General features: G+C 36.1%; 1 protein-coding gene across 3 annotated transcripts in view; it reads right to left on the reverse strand.

Moving 5' to 3' along the window:
* The window catches only part of RNLS (renalase, FAD dependent amine oxidase), a 312,278-nt gene that overhangs the window by 247,942 nt on the left and 44,790 nt on the right, over nt 1-19,546 (reverse strand). The gene's annotated exons all lie outside the window — the stretch shown is intronic.

Genomic DNA, 19,546 nt, shown 5'->3' on the forward strand with positions numbered 1-19,546 from the left:
CTTTCTTCTTTAGGAGCAAGGGATCGCTTTACATCAGGTTCCAAGCTCACAAACATTTGACTACAGTCCTTTCTAATCTTTGAGTTCAAAAATTAGAAAGAACAAAATAAAAGATGATTCTCTCACATCTCTTTCATGGATTCCAAATTCTCACTGAAATCCAGGAAAGAGTTATTACAATGTTTTGATCAGAGATTCAGTTTTAAAAAGAAACCAAAGAAAGTCCTTTGTAGATACTGCATAGAAATGCAGAATCTAGCTGCGATTCTCAAGGCTAGAGTAGTTTCAGAATCACCTACATACGAGCAGAACCACTTCTCAATTTATAAATTCACTCCATCCTCCCTAACCATTGAGCCAGGACAATACATAAGGAAAATGAGTGGCAGGTCCATACCTCTGCCGACCTGCATCTTCCTGCTACATGGATTTTCCACAGGGATCACTGTCACTCAGCTCTAACATGGAACAGTATTATATCTGGTTAAACATCAGCTTCCTGGAATGTACTTTTGACTGTGCTAAACTTGCAATAATTTCTGCTTGGCTTTGGCCCTTGTCTGTTACAGCTTTTGAACTCTTTCTGGTAATTTTTGACCACATATCATTCCTTCAAACTGATTATATAAAACGAAAAATCTTTAGATCTCCTGGCTCTGTCCTCTTTCCCTGGCCATAAGCAGTGCCCCCTGATGGCTTCCTGCACCCTGCTCCTCTATCCTGTTCTGTAACTGCAATAGAACCACTGGCTCCTTCCAACCTCAATTGGTCAGCTTTACATGTTGTGATGTTAAAAAGGTTTTCATTTATTAGGAGCCCAATCAGCAATAGACAACTTATTTACCTTGGCAGCTAGCATAATGTAGTAAGCATAGTATATACAGTAAGTATACTATATAGTAAGTTCTTAACATTTGTTGAGTATATGTATGAATGAATGAAAGAAATCCTGACCTGTGCCATAGTCAAGCTGCTAAAGCAATTTTGTTTTAGAGACTAGATCTGCTGTGCAAATTAATTTAATTCTATTATCTATATTCCCAAGCAATTGTAAAATAACCCTATTTTCTATTAACTATCTAAATTAATTAAAGTGAAACAAAATTTAACATTCAGTTCTTCAGTTATACTAACCACATTTCAACAGTTAAACAGACACATGTGTCTATGTCTACCATGTCAGACAGTGCAGATATAGACATTTCCAGCATCACAGAAAGTTCCATTAAACAGTGCTAGATTAGACCACATTCTCATTTGCTGATATAAACATTCGTCCTTTATATAGTCTTCTGTCAAATACTGGCTATATCTACCCTTCCATATACTTCCACTACTAAAATTCCTTGCCTTAATCCAAAATAAAATCACACTTCAACTTATTTTCCTAGTCTGGCAACCTAATGGCAAGGATCATCTAAACTACATGCATGCCACAAATATATATACCTACTATGTACTCATAAAAATTAAAATAAATAAACTGCAGTGAGGAGAAACTTTAGTTGCTCAAGTTATCTGGGGCATAAAATATATTTTTGTATTCTTGGTGTTTTTGTGTGTATGTGTGTGTGTAAGAGGTACTTAAACCAAACAATTAATACCATAATTAATTATTTCATTCTATACCCCATCCCATAAAAATCCATATATTCTATGGAACATGAGAGAACCTATAATTCTCCATTTTTTTGCTAACATAAACTTTCTTTATATTTATAAAAGCACTGGGAAAGCCCCATATAACTGCATGTAGAGCACCTAAGTAATGAAATAGTTCAGATGACTGAATCTATAGCAATGCACAAGGCCATTCAATGCTAAAGGAAGGTGTTTTTTCTAAGCAGAAAGCATGTTTTTAGCAGGCCTCATTTTAACTTTTATTTATTTTTGTTAATATGTGTAAGGCTGGTTGCCTCGCCTGGAGTTCGGACATGCCCATCCCTCTCCCCGCTTGAAAATTAGAATATGTCAATCATCTAGCCCCACCTTGGAAATCCCCTCTACACTAGGATGCCAATCATCTAGCTCCGCCTTGGAAATCCCCTTTGCTCTCAGCACCTAGCCCACCTTGGAAATCCCCTCTGCACTGGGCACCTAACCCCTCCCTTGGAAATCCCCTCTGCACTCAGCACTTAGCCTGCTCACAGGAAGTCCCGCCTCCCTACCAATAGTAGCTCCCGCTGTCCACATCCTGTCTCCCCAAATCCAATCAAACGCCTTCATTCCCTATAAAACCCCACTCCTGAGAGAAGGCAGCCTGACTTCGCAGAGCAACTTCCCTGGCCGCTCTCCCCAGGACCACAGAACCTCGCCTGGGAGCTAAAATAAATTGGAATTGGCATCTAATTTTCTTGTGCTTGCCTCAGTTTCCTCGTTTTTTACTCAGGGCTTATCTTCAAAGAATAAACTTTACAATATGGAATTACGCTTACAAATAGTACTCCAGAAGTTTGCAAGGGCTTCCTGGGCCCTGCATATGTAGTAGTGCAGTTACTAAATATGCAAACATTTACTGGTATTCAAACTGATCCTGTGCTGAAAGAAGAGCTCCTCATATCTTCTAGACCATAGTATCTTACTAAATTAGATATTCTGATTTGTTATTAAGATCTTACAAACAGATATTCATCCACAAAAGAGAATAATTCAGGTCAAGTAGATGGTAAAGAATATTACTTTTTATTTATTTGACTAGAGTACTGCTATGGAGTACAACCAGGCTAATAAAAACATTATATGTTCTGGTACATTTTTGTATGTATAACATTAAATCATAGTTTTTATCAGACACTAGAGATTATAATACCTCCCAGTAATAGCACAAATATGAATTAGCTGCCCAGATCTACTCAGCCCCATAGGAAATCATGATATGACTCACTAAAAAAACTGGCCCAATGCCCACAGAAGCCAATCAACATTTGTGGGATGAAGTCAAGTCCAAGTAGCATTGCTTATCAAGGTGCAATGAATCCAGCAAAGCTGTAACTTAACTCTTGTTTAAACCTACTTCATCTGCACAATCTTACAGTGGCCCATAGCATCTCAACTACTGCAAATAAAAATCAAAAACAGACTCTGCTAAGTCTTTTAATTTTGCACAAAAGATCAAAAGAATCAGAGCAATCAGTGCAGCAATAGCCACCTTGAGAAAAAAATATAGCAGATCTTTAACACACTTAGAAGTCATAGAATGAATTTATGCAAAAAATCAGAATCGCAGAGCTTCTGCCCTCAATGATAAAGACGTTAGGAACTTTCAATTAAGCATGAAGAATTGAGCATTGTGTAATTTATGCTTTCTTACTATTTCCATTATTTCCCACTGAAATTACAATAAACAATCAAAAACTGAATAAAAAAGGACAAAAAAACTTGAGAAGAGACAACCACAGACAAAACAGCAACAAAATTTTAGAAGCTGGATGGGCACACTAGCTCAGGTCTGTAATTCCAACACTTTAGGAGGCCGAGGTGGGAGATTACTTGAGGCTAAGAGTTCAAGACAAACCTGGGCAACATAGGAAGACCCCACCTCTACAAAAAATTTAAAAACATAGTCAGGCATAGTGGCTCATGCCTGTAGTCCCAGCTACTCAGGAGGCTGAGACATATAGATCAACTTGAGCTCAGGAGTCTGAAGTTACAGAGAGCTGTAATCACACCACTGCACTCTATCTAGCCTGGGTGACAGAGCAAGCCTCCGTCTCAAAAAAAAAAAAAAAAACTTTATTAGTTACTGAATAGTGGAGAAAAGGTAACTGCCCTTCATTAAAGAAAGCTCAATTCTAAGTTTGCAAAAGAGGTTAGCAGTGAGAAACCCAGCGAAGCTGCAGCACTACAGAAATGTTAAGGAACTGGAGGTACCAGGTGTCTCTGGAGGCAGAGATGGGGGGGTAGAAAAAAAAAGGGTAGTTAAGTGCTTGTGTTCAAGGGATCCCCATGTTTCTTCTTCCTTCCTTTACAATCAGAAGACTTCTCAACCTCATCAGAGAAGACTGAAAACTTATTCTCTGAAGACGAAGAATCACCTAGGCATGGAAATCTGTGGGTCACTCTCATTCACTTAACTAGGGAATTAAGGGAAGTCCACAGACATAATGGGGAGGCAATCTCCCTTCCCTAGCTTCATTTGTCTACTTGGTTTCCAGAATGCTAGCAGCTAGACCTTCAGCCTCTCCCTACACTAAAACCTTCCCCACCCTCAGGCAGAACACTAAAGGTCTATCTCTGAGAAATTGGCTTGTTTAAGAGAAAGGCCTAAACATATTAACATTTGGGAGCAAGAGCCTCACATAGTTTCTCCAGTTTTTATCTTTACCAGGGACACTGGCTGCAGGTGAGGGATAAAATCCAACCCCGTTCCACTTAACAAAGCCCTGTGCCCTCCTCCCCCAGCATACACACACATACATAGAACTTTCAGTTGGTATTTTAGTAGTGCACCTTTAAAACAGAATGGACAGCCAAGGGTCACCCATTATGAAGAAAATCTCTAACACCAAAAGCAAAAAGACTCAAGTGAACCAAAAAAAAAAAAAAAAAAAAAAAAAAAAGGAACTGAAAGAAAAGAAATATAAAACCTGAAAAAAATAAAGTAAAATTCGGAAAAAAGTTTGTTATCCTTAGAGAGATAAGATCCTGAATCCAGAATATAAGAAAAGACACTACAATAAAAATTTTTTTAAATTGTAAAAGAAAGTTCAGCAGAAGGTTTGAAAGGTAACATAGAGAAAATCTAAATGGTAGCACTAAAAGTCAGAAGGGTGGAAAATAGAGAAGAGTTACTAAAATGTGAGACTGAGTAAACAAAAACAACATTCAGAAAAGAAAAGAAAAGAAAGGATATACATGTATATGTATATTGGCACAGGGCTATAAAATTTCAGATGACAATGAATAAAGAGAAGAATCTAAAAGCTTCCAGAAAGAAAAAAAAAGAAGTTAGACAAGGGCTAAGAAATCAGAATGATGCCACATTTTTAGCAGTAAAACTAGAAGGTGCAAGATAACAAGTAAATATCTTCCAGAAATCTAAGAGGAAATCATACTGAGAATTATTGCCTAGTCAAATTATAACTCAAGCAGGAGAAAGATAGGCCTGTGTGAAAAATGTATGTCCTATGTACTTATTAGGAAGCTGCAAAAGGAAGTACTCCACCCAAACATGGGGATAATGTAAGATAGCAAGATATGGCATAGGGAAGAGGTGACGACAATGTGCTGGATGGTAAGGAAAGATGTGAGCTATGAGGCAGATCCAGAGTGCAACTAGTCCTGAGAGTAGTAAGAGAAAGGACAGGGCTGGGCGTGATGGCTCATGCCTGTAATCCTAGCACTTTGGGAGGCAGAAGTGGGCAGATCACTTAAGGCCAGGAGTTCAAGACCAGCCTAGCTAACACGGTGAAACCCCTTCTCTACTAAAAATACAAAAATTAGCTGGTCATGGTGGCACATGCCTGTAATCCCAGCTACTCAGGAGGCTGAAGCAGGAGAATTGCTTGAACCCAGGAGGTGGAGGTTGCAGGGAGCCAAGTTCACACCACTGCACTCCAGCCTGGGTGACAGTGCAAGACTTCATCTCAAAAAACAAAAACAAAAACAAAAACAAAAACAAAAAAAAGAAAAAAGGGAAAAAAAAGGACAGAACTAAGAAGTATTGTGTCCAAATAAATCCATCAGTCAATCAATAGAATATCCAATGTGGCTGACTAGATTGAAAGAATATTTTTAATTGTGCCAACAATTGGCTATAAATTAATGCTAGGAATGTCCTCAAAATTCCTAATATCCCACACATTTGGAAGGCACAGAAGACAATTATTTGAGTGGATTAGTGGAGAGTATAGAAACATTTTTTCCTTACTCTTCATACTTCCATTAGGATAATTTTCTCTAAAAAAAATCTCCAACCCTCCTCCCACTCTTCCATCCTCTACAGACATGAATTTAGGAGAGAGAGTGGGACTTGAAGGAGGAACTGGGTATGCAAAACCCAGCTCCTTCCTCTGTTTCTGCAGGAAACCTTGAGTTTTGTCTGCTTCTCCCTACCATAAATTGTATAAGGGCAGGTTCTTCCCTGCAAAGGTCTGTGGTTTTCTAGTGCTGCCTCTGATTGGGTGGGCAGGTCTGTTCAGTATTAAATGGTTATGTTTAGCCATACACATTCTTCCAACATGCTATATCAGTAACAAAGGTGGTTTGCTTTGCATTTCTCTGATTCCTTTGTCTCTTTCTCTCAGTTGGTTCTAAATTTTGGTAATGAAAAGGGTTGTTATTTGTTGCTGTCCCAAATATCAACACTCTTATGATTTTTAATGTGTGTAACGATGGGTAGTAGTGTATTTTACTGAGTGAACAATATGCAAAAAGGGCAATTACTTATATTTAAAATTCAGCATTAAATGTCTAATTTTTGAAGATGGAGAAGAGAGCAAAGTCTACTTTCTATAATTGTTTCAAGAGAAGATATTTTAATTATGAAACATTCCAAATATATGAAAGGAACAGAGAATACTATAAAAACACAGATCATCATTCAGTTTTAACAAATCTGAACATTGTTATTTTTGTTCATATACTATATTAGGAGAAACCAGCACAAAATAGATCTGAAGTCCTCTGAAATCACTTACTTATTTCTTCTCCCTCTCCCACTGTCCAAAATTGATAGATATCATTCTGATGAATGTGTTTTTCTAATACATTTACTATACACACAGTTATAGACAATATAGTATTGTTTTATTTACTTTAGCATTTAAATATGTGGTATCATATGGCACATATAATTCTGCAGCTTATGTTTCCCAGGCAACATTACCAATAAAAAAGCAATGTGAGTTAATGGAAGTCAGCTGAAGACTGCCTGACCTGGATCAAATACTGGCTCCAAGAACTTTAGGGCAAGGGACTTCATCTTCACATTGATATCCTCATTTACAAAATGGTAATAATAACATCCGTTTCTCATGATCCTGTTGTGAAGAGTGAATGGGTAGACACGGACACAGCACTCAGAACTGCACCTGGCACATACCAAAGTATCTGCAATAGATCTTGTTTCTAGATGGTGACTTTGATCTGTTGACAAGATGTTGACTACAAATACACTAAACTTATTTCTACCACATTATTCTTCGTTTCCTGTTTCTTTTTTTCTCTTTTTGTGACTTTTAGTGAACTAACATTTTCTAACTTCCATGTTTTTTCCTCTGTCGATTTAGAAGTTATAATTTTATTTAGTTATTTTTTTATGGTACTCAAAATTTAGCCACTCGTTCAACATATATGTACATATCTCTTTGTTGTCGTTTAGCATTTTAATGTTTAAAAAACTAAAACAAGAAATTGCTATTTGTTTATAGCCAACAGCTAATTATATTTACAAATATCTTTCTGTGCTCACCATTGCTTCTCATGTCTCATTTTTTCCTTTGCTTTTGCTTTTCTTAAACATATCTTTTGATAATTCTCATAGTGATTGTATGTAAATGATAATAATCTATTAGTATTTTTGGTACTAAAAATATAATATTTTTCTCACAAAATATGGCTTTGATTCTGTCTAAACATAATGCCATGCTCAGCAAAAGCTGTCTCCTAATAAGTACATGCAAAATGAATGAACAAATGAATAGGTAAATCCATAAGAAATGGAGAGGGAGCACCAAGGTAGGATCATCAAAGAGGCTGATGAGATAACATAATGTTTTCACAAATGCCTGTTAGTTCACTCTCTAATAAATAAGAAATAAGAATTTCCTTTAAAAAATAAAAAAGCTAAATGGGAAGGAAAAAAGTTTGAATTAAGTATTATTTAATAGAAGTTAAACTGAGGAAACGTTCTCAGTAAATGTCCCTAAAGCCACTGGTCCCAATATTTATAAGTAGAGGAACCAATGCATTACACCTGGTGAGTACCACAGCACAGTTTTCATGATTACATGGAGGGATACAGAAGTATACCACAGGTCAGCATTGCTTTATCAATATCCCTACAAGTTTGTAGGAATTGATGGACAACAAAGATAAATGGAAAAGCAGAAGGCCTTGTTGAAGTACTGAAAAAAAAAAAAGGCAAGTATAAGAGAATGGTTTGTAAACTCATCTTTTAGATAAGTTGTATGTATTTTAATTTATCTTGACACCAAACTGAATTTGAGTATCTGAAAAACACACATTAGATTAGGTACATTACGATTCCATTTAGCCTAGATAAAAGAAAGAGCAAGAACATTCAAGTTATGGAGGCAAAGTGCTTTTTTTCCTGGTTAGATGTTAGCAATGCAGGCAGTCTCCAGTTAAGCCACTTTGTAGATCTCAGTGCCACTCAATTATACCTGCAGATTTCCACCAATCCTGGATTTTTGCAACCTTTATTCATGCAGTAATTTTTATATAATAACACATACTAAGTCAGGGCACCATCTTCCAGAAATCCCCTTTTAAAAACTCATTCCACTATCCTAGCAGTAGTTTTTATGGCTTTCCAATGATGTGTGAAGTATTCTCATGACTAAATATTAGGTAGATTTACATTACTTTTTGCTCTTGTGTAGAACTTCTTTGTTCTGAGATTGAATACCTTTAACTTGAAAAAGGAGAGAGTGAATGAGGGAAATTTTAGACCAGTTCTTTAGTGGCCAAAGCAAAATCATTATCCCCCTAAAAACAAATATTGAGTAATCCCTACTCAATTAGTTGAGGCAGAACTAAGTTCACTGGAATTGTTTGCTTCCTCCAACTCTCATGTCTACTTAGGAGTAAAATGGAGGATCAGCTCAAGTCTTCGTTGAGTGAAACTTCTGAAAGAATTAGGTCATTAAAGTCATTCTCCAAAGCCCCTTCTAAATTTTAGAAGAGTTTTTGTTGTCAGAATCTTAATTGATGTTTATGACAGCATTCACATTTCTGTCAAATGCATAACCTAATTTGTATCTTTACATTTTATATACATGTAATACATACAATCATTGTACAATACACTGATGAGTAATTTATAAAACTTAAAATATGGAATATGTTTTTATTACTTTAAGTTATCACAGGAGACTTTAGTTATTATAACTTTTATGATACTCCAACGGTTATATCTGAAATTGAGTCTGACAAGGAATGGAAATACTTATTAGTATGCTGCTCTTATGGGAAAAATAAATGATTGATTTTTCCATAATCTAGTGTTATGATATTGTTTCTAATGATGAAATATGACAAAAAAAACAAAGATTGGTTCCCAACAATCAACAATAGAATTTAGCAAACACCTATTAAGCTTTTACTATGTATATGCTATTCCCAAAAATTCTGTAGAGGGTACAATTTAAAACAAAGCATAAATCTTGCCTCAAGAAACTTAAAATTTTGTAGAATACATATGTACTCAAACACTTAGACCATGGTAAATACTATAGCAAACCTAAAGATAAAGCGTTAGGTAATCATAGAGAGTTCTGCAGATTGTCTAATAATTACAAAATCAATGCTAATCTCCTGAAAAGATAAATCATAGATATTGAAAAATCTGTACATTTACATAAAGTCAATGCAAATAGAGATGGTAGAGAACCACTCAAATCACATGCAAATGAGGATTTTGAAGAGAAAAACCAGTTAAGGGAATAAGGACTGACATGATACTTTTAAAAATCAAATAATTAGAAGGTGCTCTAGGTAAAACTGAGTTTCTATAATACTTTTTCATAAAACATTTATGTTGGTCCTACAAAAGTCAAAATCATTTTATTGAATTATTCTATCATACAATTGTTAGAAAAGTATGCCCAAAACAAAATAAACCTTTTTGTTTGCTTCAGCAACAGAAATTTATTGTCTCTGTTCTGGATGGGAGAAATCTAAAATCAAGGTGTCTGCAGCATTTGTTCCTTGCTAAGGCTGTGAGAGAAGCAACTATTCCAGGCCCATTTCCTTGGCTTGTACACAGCTGTCTTCATATTCACATTGTATGTTCCTGGTATGAATTGTCCCAGTATGAATTGTATGGTCTTGTGTCCAAATTTCTTCTTCTCATAAAGCTATCAGTCACCCTGAATCAGGGCCCATTCTAATGACCTCATTTTAACTTGATTACTTCTGTAAAGACCCTATCTCCAAACAAGATCACATTCTGAAGTACTAGGGGTTAAGGCTTCAACATATGAATTGTGGTGGACACATTTCAACACAACACACCCCTTTCAGAAAGGGGAAGCAATCACTGATTTTCTGCTTAGCTTTTGTTAAAAATGAATTCCTGACCCATGGAGGCTTATAATTCCCAGACCTGACATCTCCATTTTCAGGTGGGTCAACCAGGACATGAAAACTACACAACTATGAGGAAAGTAGCTAACACCCTCTCCCCCTGCCACAACTCACCCCTTGCTCATGGCTTACTGTAAAAGCGGTAGGTTCCCTAAGCTCAATGCTGCTAAACTGTAACACAAATCCACTGAGTGCATAGCACACATTTCGCCCATGCCCATCTTTGCCACCTTGGTGAGTTTTGGAGGATATGGGGAATTAACATCACCACACTCATGCTACTTGCTGTGCTGTGAGTAATAAAGCCCTCTGGCTCCAATGTAGGTGTCTCCAGTCTTCTGTAATAGGCTAATGTGTTAGCTTGCAAGTAAGGTAAAATCACATACCCTTCACAGACCCTGACTCTATGGGAAAACACATTAGAGTAAAAACCCTGTAGTTTCCAAAGGTCTTTGACAATGACATGCTAAGCATCTGACACTTGGCTGATTTGTAAACCTAATACTTGGTCTCCCCTAGGTCACTGCTCTGTTACAATAATTCAGTTGTCCATTCTTTCAATTGTTTCATTCTCCCCAAAGGGATATTTATTCTGCATACAACACTCTTGTGAGTCATTAAAAACAATAGTAACAACAGCAACAAATACTTATGGGGTGAGAAGCATTTTTCTAAAAATTTTAGGCATTGTTCTATATACTATATTTCACCTTTAATCTTTAAAACATCCCTCTGAAGGGGATATTAATACCTCCAGTGTACAGATCAGGAGACTGAGGCACAAATCACACAGTTAGACTGAGGTGGAACTGGGATTCAAACCCAGGCAGTCTGGCTTTAGTCTTCATTTTAACTACTAGCTACATGCCTTATAGGAGGACCTTCTACTCTCAGGGCTGTAATGGGCTGCAGAGACCTTGACATCTTTGACTGAAATCTCAGAAAAATAATTTGGGTCAAACTTTTAAGACTTCATTTTTTGACTTACAACATTTTAAAATGTTTTTTACAACCTGTATTAGGCAATTAGATAATCTTCTGCAATGCTTTGACCTTTTCTATCCAGCTATTGTCTAAATCCAATGTTAAGTTTTCACACTTTGTGTTAGTTTCCTATTTTGGCTGAAGTCGAACATTTGTAAGCACTAACTCCTTTTGATTTTTCATGTTTTCATTCATAGATTTTGAAAATATAAACTCCTTTTTGACCTCTTTCTGGGCCTTGCTCTCTTGGGACTGGACTTGTAGTTTCAATGTGTTAGACAGGATGCTCCCAGGTGAAAGGATTAAAGGTGGAAGCCAAGCAGAAAGAAGAGATTCCTTATGGGAAACCACACTGGGCAGCAGAGGCTTGGGGATCAGGCCATCCGTGCCCAAAATAAACATTTTAGTTGCTCTTTGTATATTCTAAGAAGTAGTGTTATATCCAAGTGAGTTGTTAGGAAAGCATCACACTCTGAAATCTGATTGCGAGTCCTTTATTGCCAGCAACTGAGAGTCAGCTCACACTCAAAATCTCTCGGTCCTGAGGAAGCGGTTTGATTTCCTTTTATATGTTGCTCAGGTTAAGGGGACAAAGCAGACTTTTACAGAAGCAAAATAAGCAAGTTAGGGGAGGAGGCTGGTAACTAGGAGGCAGGAGGCTCCCATGATTGTTGATTAACTAAGGAGGGTATACACAAGCGGTTCCCATGACTGCTGGTTACCAAGCGGGGGCATTCAGTACTTTCCATACAATCAATCAGGTGGGTATTCACAATAGCGAGTGGGCTTGTCAAGTAGGATATGGTAAATAACGTTTATATGTTTCTATAGTTCTAAGTGCAAAATGACCCAGCATAGGAACATGACCCAGATATGCACTCAAAGGAGAAATGGTGGGAGGGGTGAGGTGGAGGTTAAGATGGAGTCTGTCTGACTCTCAGCAAAATGCAGTCTGTCTGGCTAACACAGGGTAGGTTAGCAGAGTAGCACATAATTTCAATTACAACCTAAATTTTACTAATTATAAATAAATAAACATGTTTGTAATGTATAAGCTTTAGTTTAATTTTTCAAGTTAGAGTGCCAATCGATTATTTTATTCTTATTTATTAAGAAATGTTGGCTATGGTTCTAAGTGAATTCTTTTTGCTTGGCCTTTTCTTTCTTTTTTTTTAAATTTAGATTTATTTTTATTGACAAGGTTTATAAGAACAAATATTTAAAATCAAAGGCCAATTATTAGGTCTCATTTAGTTGCTTATTTCATTCACTTGTATTTACCTTTCCCTAGTGTCTGAATAACTATCAAGAAACAAGTCAAACCTGTGAAAATACCTGTTAACATTCAACATATATTTTTATATATTTCTGTCTGTGATGCAAAGATATTTTTAAACACTTAATTGGTACATCAAATATCTCATTCTGTCATAAGCAGCATGTTTTAAAATTCAGATTTAATAAACTGATTTAAGATAGCAAATTTGAAAGACAAAATTAACATCATTCAAGAGTGGTCCATTATGTTGATCATCTAGAATCTTGATTAGCCAAACTTTAAAAGCCAAGAGCCCCAACTCCAGAAACACATTAAATTTCTTTGATGTAAAAGTATATTATCATTTTTGAGACCCACTTTGTAAAAGATATCCACCACTACCTGTACATTAAATTCTGACATCATAATCTAGCACTTTAATCATAATTATGAAGGTGGCTAGGTTTCCAGTAAATATCAGCATTTTATATGGTCAAAAGCAGTTAATAAAGATTGGTTCATTTACCATAAGACAAATGTGCTTGTCCTTAATCCCACCCTTTCCCAAAGTTTTTGAAGCTTTGATTTTTGGTCTGTCCTTAATATAAAACATACCTACAGATACTTTCACAGAGTTAATACTAAAGTTATAAATTGATGACACTTTTGAGGCAAAGCAGCAAACTGTCTATTCCTTCAGTGTTCCCATCACTGAATTGCCTTTCACTGCTCCATCATATTATCTGGCTGAATACTGACATTCCATAGTCTACAACTGTAAGGATACCTATCTATGTGAGTTTGAAAAGTGATACAAAGGAAATAAAAAAACTATACACAACAAATTGGTTTTTAAAAATACAAAAATAACGTATCACTTTTGTCATGCTGACAATTTAACATATAGACACATGCTGAAAAAAAGTTCCAATTCAGTTATCTGGACAACTGTAGCTTATATATTTTTAATATGATGAACACACTGCCATTGAATTTTCACATGATGATGTGTATTCAAAATATTTCATGTACTAAATACTAAAATAACTGTGTATAAATGCCAGTCATAATAGTTTTTGTTCCACTTGATTAAAAGTATGTCTTAAGCAAGATAATATTAAGTGCACTAAAAACCACAACAGTTCAAGAATCTATGATGACCTTATATAAAGAAATCCATAATGTACAAAATACAACTATAAAAGCAAGAACAATTAATGCCATGCAAGATTTCAAACTAAAAATGGCATAGAAATACAATTTAAAACAGCAAACTCAAATTCACATAGCACGTAAGATAAAAAGGTCAGCAGTAAAGTTCTACTAACGTTGCTTAACAAGGATTTAGAAAAGGAAATACATTCTCTTTGCTGGTACAATGGTATAAATCAGCTCTTCAAATCTATTAGAATGAGTCATCTTCTCTGTCCTCTTATCTCAAGAAATTAGCTCTTTTACAGGGTTTTTATGAAATCTTTTCTTTCAGTTAAGTCATAAGCAGGATAATTTTCATAGATCTTTTTGCAAATCTGTTTCATTGTGACTTCTTCCAAGTTAGAACTGGTGCCTGGACTTTTCTTTAGCGCAAATCATCATTGGTTAAAGAGCACCACCAAGTATTACTTTTGGCTGAGGACAGAAGAAAAGGATAAAAGGAAGTGACCTTGAAGGATAAACTGAGTATTAACAGAAATATGGAAACACTTCCTAAAGAAAAAAAAACAGTACTAGGAAAAAGATACAGAAATGGAAACATAGACCTAACAAGAAGAAAAGAAATAGTCTGATTTAACCTGAAAGGTCAGTTGAAATCAGATTTTTAAAAGGCCTTCGAAGACCCAATTTCAGTCAGTAAGCACTGGGGAACCCCTCAAAGTTTATTTGCAGCACAGGAGAGCAAAATTACCTAAGATACCATTAGAAATAGTACTTTAGTTTCAGTTGTGAGGATGGAGTGAAGTGGGATTTGTTTAGCAATAGGCAGATCCCTTAAAGGGCTTCTATAGAAGGGCAAGCAAGAGGTAAGGGAAGCAAGGGATCCTGACAAACAGAAAGACAAGCCAGAGAGTGACACTGCACTGAACATGAAGAGAGAAACAGGTTTGGTGAGGACACGGATGTCTAAAGTAGTCATACACAAGTAGAATCCCATAAGTAGTCTAAATCCTACGTCTAAACCTTGGAGGAGAAATCAGTCTAAAAATAAATATTTGAAGTCTTCAGCACAGAAAGCCTTGAGGTGGATGAAACTGCGAATGAAGGGAGCAAAGAAAAGGGAGGTCCAAGACAAAGCTTTGAGAATTGCCTATATTTTAGGAGGAGAGAGAAGAAATTACTAACGAGGAAGAAAGAGAAGATGTGATCAGTGTTAGAAGGAGAACAGGGAGAGTTTCAGTCCTGATTAGCTAAGGGAAGAAGAAATTCGTAAAGAAGGCACTGAAACAAGGAAAGCAGAGGCCATAGGCTAATTTAGATGACATGATGAGGAGGTCACTGGGGATGGCCCTTAAGAATGATTTAGCAAAGGATTAACAAAAGTGGTCTAAATTTGTTTTATGGACATATTCATATACCTATCTCCTTAAATTGGAGAGTTGCAGCACTATGTAACACAGAAGCCCTGAATTAGGCAACATTTAGCAAGAGTTCTACCCTTGGCTCCCTTTAGTAGCTGTGTGACCTAGTACTGGTCATATAACTCCTCTGGACATTAACATCCTCACCTTTTAAAATAGGAGATAGTGGAGGCTTGAAATAGGGAATTGCCCCCAGCTGACATTTCATACTAACTACAATTACAAGAAATAATAAAAAATAATTCCGCAATGAACAAAGATTAAGTCATTAAAAGCACTGGCTTTAAAGTCAGATACACCTGAGATTGATGCTAGCTTGAACCCCTACTAGTACTGAACAAGTGGGTTAATCTCTAAATTGTGGATTCCTCTTGTGTCAATAAAATCAGTATCAGCACCTTCATTATGGGCTGTGTTGAGAATTACACAAGGCATGAAAAGATAATAATATAGCTTCTGGAGTCTAAAAAGGCTTCATAAATATTTGTTGGCTAAATGAATAAATCTCAGCTTGTATTCTTAGACAGGACCAAAAGCAGGATAGAATCCTGCAAGGAAATGCCATCTGGAGGAGGTGAGACATTGAAATAAATATGAAATGTGGGAGTGGGAGGGAGACATTTACAGGGAAACTAACAGACAGTCAGGTATCAACTAGGTTCAAATATCAGCTCTGTCATTTAGTAGTAGTGTGACTTGAGCAAATCACCTAATTCTAAATGTTGGGGACAGGAAAAAATCAAAGCAAAAATGGCAAATACATTAAAAAAATATGAGATGGGTCCTTGAGTGTCAGTTATATTGGTCATGGGCTTTTAAAAATATATTTGTAACATTGCATGATTTAAAAGTTTTTACTAATTGGGACAATAATATCTACATAACATGAGGACTTTATGAGGATTAAATATAATAATATTAAAAATCATGACTGTTTTTCACGTAGTTCTTAATAAATGGTTGCCACTATTACTGTAATTATTGTTATTGTCCCATTCTAGGGGGAGACAGAAGTAAAGACAAATAATGGAATAAACGCAAGTGTGTAATATGTATAAATGAGTATGGGTAGTAAGAGGAGGATAATTAGCAAAGCAGAGATAAAATCAGGTTGACTAAAACTAAGGCGGCAGTCTGGGGAGTAGTTGTATAGGTTGGAGATGGGAGAGGGAAGACGGACCTATTATACAGAGGACTTTAAAAGCTAGATAGTAGGGAACGGTGGAGGAAGGGAGAGAATCAGGAAGAATAGCTAATGGATGCTGGGCTTAATACCTAGGTGATGGGCTGATCTGTGCAACAAACCACCATGGCACATGTTTACCTATATAACAAACCTACACATCCTGCACATGTACTCCCGAACTAAAATAAAAGTTGGAAATTTAAAAAAGATAAAAAATAAAAGCTAAGTTGTAAGATTCATTACGGATAAACAATAATCAGTCCCTGCAGCTAAAGTTTGGGTCAGGGGAAATACAAAATGAGACATCTGATGCTTTATGAGTCAAATGACAGAAATAATAAAGAATAAATTAGAGTAGAAGAAAATGTTGAGAAACTATTTCAGTAACCCAAGTCAAAGGGGACCAGAGCCAGGATTCTAGGGAAGGTTGAAAGTGGAAATGGCAAATCTCAGATGAACCTTTCCTTAGAAAGAAATCTGCAAAGAAATAAGATGACTTGAAGGCGATTGAAGAAATAAAGAAAGAAGAATCAAAGATAATGTTAAGATTTTGAAGATGAAATCTTCTCCATCTCAGTGAAAGAAAAGAGAATTGAGAGATCTGAGAGATGGTGATTTAACTTCTCTGAGCCTGTTTCCTTGGATATATACTGGGTATTCTAGTGGTATATCCCTCACAGGGGTGTTATGCAGAATACCTAATATTTAGAAAGGTATTAGCATAGTCACAGTCACCTTTACACTCCTTGTTCTCACAACATGTATCCAATCCATTTGAACATCCTACTAAGACTACCTTAAAAAAACAAAAAAGCAACCCTCAGCTCTCACCCCACTTTCTCCTTTGTGCAAGTCATCGTAATTTCTCACTGTCTTCTCCCACCAGGCTTCTCCCTGCACTTTCCAGTCTTGCCACCTTCCCCCACCACCAATCTATTCTCAACAAAGCAGTCAAAGAAAGCATTTAAAATACAGATCAAATTACATCACTTTGATTACTTAAATCTTTCAATGGCTTCTCATCTTATAATGAATGTTCTACAAGATCCTTTATACCCGAGTTCCTGTCTACCTCACCAGTATCATCTCCTACTAGGCTGTCTCTCATTCAGTCTGCTCTGTGTCACACTGGCTTCCCTGCTGACTCCCAAATACACAACACACATTCTTATCTCAGGGCCCTGGCACTTGTTCCCTCTATCTGGGACATTCTTCCCCCCATATCAATATGGCCTCCCTCCTCAGGTCTCCACTCACAATTAACCTCTTCAGAGACCATCCTTCACTACCACATCCTTCACAACAGTACCCCTACCTTAAAACCAAGTTGTCAACTTTCCCCTTACCTTTACCTTGTTTTAAATCTAAAGCACTTGGCATTATAGTCAATATCAGTTTACATGTGAATTTTCTGTCTTCCACTGTTCTTTATCCAATTTGTTTATTGTTGTATACTCTGCTCAAAGTGAGCTCTCAACAAATATCAGTGAATAAATGAATGCATGAACAAGCAGCATATAATCCATTTTTGAAAGTAACCTGGATTATTAAGTAATGTGGGAAATAATGGATGTTTGGCAATGGTTCTAGGGCTCCTAAACTTCTAGAGATCTTGGAAGGTAGCAATGAGAAATCCAGGAGCTATTTTTTGAGTTTCTAAATGTCTAGTAAAAAGCAAACCTTTTCCCATAAGAGGGATTAAGAATATAACTAAAATCTTAAGCTTCTATACTTTAGGAAAAAAATTACTATCAACTCAATACAGTAACTCTGATTGATTCATGCTGATCAGAAATTGAGTAATATAAGTTTTTCACTAATAAAATTGAAAACTAAAATATGTATAATTGCCTATACCCAAGTATATACACAACACAAACATATACAAATTGTTCAACATGAGGAATGTACAAGAATGTTCATAGGATCACTATTTGCAATAGCGCAGACTGGAAGACTACCCAAATGCCCACCAAGGGTGAAATGGATAAATATGCTATGTCCATACAATGTGATACTGGACAGTAGTAAGAATGAACAACATCGAACTTCATGTAACATTAAGACATTACTCAGAAATAATGCTGAGTGAAAGAAACTAAACATCTAAGAGTACACACTGTCTGCTTTCATTTAAATAAAGCATAAAAACAAGCAAAAAATAATCTATGCTGTTAGAAGTCTGGGTAATGGCTACTCGCTCAGGGTGGGAGAATGGGAGAGTTAGGGGCTGGAAGGGAGCTAAGGGGTGCTTCTCAAGTGCTAATGTGTTTATTTCTTGATTATGGTGTTGGCTATATGGATTTGTGTTCAATTTGTAAAGATTAATCAAGATGTGTACTTAATATAGTTGTGCTTTTCTATGTGGATATATTTCAATAGGAAGTTTTATAAAGGCAATGAAAAAGATAGTGTTGATGATAATAATTTTGCAGTCAACTCTCTCCAAATCAGGGATCCCTAGGGGAACTTGGAGAAAAAAAGAATAATGCCTCTTATAAACTTTTTGTACTTGTGAAATCACTTGAGAGTTTTAGCAATGGGAAAATATAATTAATGTTCAGAGATGGTTAATGCAGCACAGTTATGTGGAAATAATTTGTACACGAATTCAAAACAAGCCTCAGATGTAGAGAGCCAGATGGGGTCTTTATTTACTCATTTGTGATTCCAAATGAAAGCAATCTTTCTTTGGAGATTAACCTGTGACTCCCACAAATACATGAAAGTGTCTGGCACGTACATAAGGGAAGATTGACTCTTAGCCCAGAAGTTTGCCGATTTTGAAATGCATGTGCTAAGAAAGAACCTTATTTAAAAGAAATGACTAGAACAGCTGCACTCTGTCGTCAGAATCAAATCCACGAGTATTCTAAAACTTCAAAAAATATAACAAACAATGTGACCTCATTAACCTTTAGAAAAGACATTTCTGCCACTGCTGTATTTGATCATCAACTCCCCTCAAAATCTCTTGCCATGTCTGTCTTCAGAGATTCTTCCAGAAAAATTTAAAAGTAAAATTTGAAAGAAATAATAAAATACTTCTTCATTCCTAGAGATAATACCAGTGAAATCTGATTTTATTTTCCTTTTCTTAATAAGTTTTCAGCATGTTCCACTGCCGTTTAATCTTATGAGGGCCTAACTATGGATCGAGGCATTTAAGGCAAAAGGAAAACAATAGAAAAATTAAGAAAGATTTAGGGGATGGTTTTAGACCTTATTCTATCATTTCTTTTCTTTCAGTTTTCAACCCTATGAAATTTATTT

The sequence above is a fragment of the Saimiri boliviensis genome, chromosome 12, assembly GCF_048565385.1.
Source record: "Saimiri boliviensis isolate mSaiBol1 chromosome 12, mSaiBol1.pri, whole genome shotgun sequence".
Lineage (NCBI taxonomy): Eukaryota > Metazoa > Chordata > Mammalia > Primates > Cebidae > Saimiri > Saimiri boliviensis.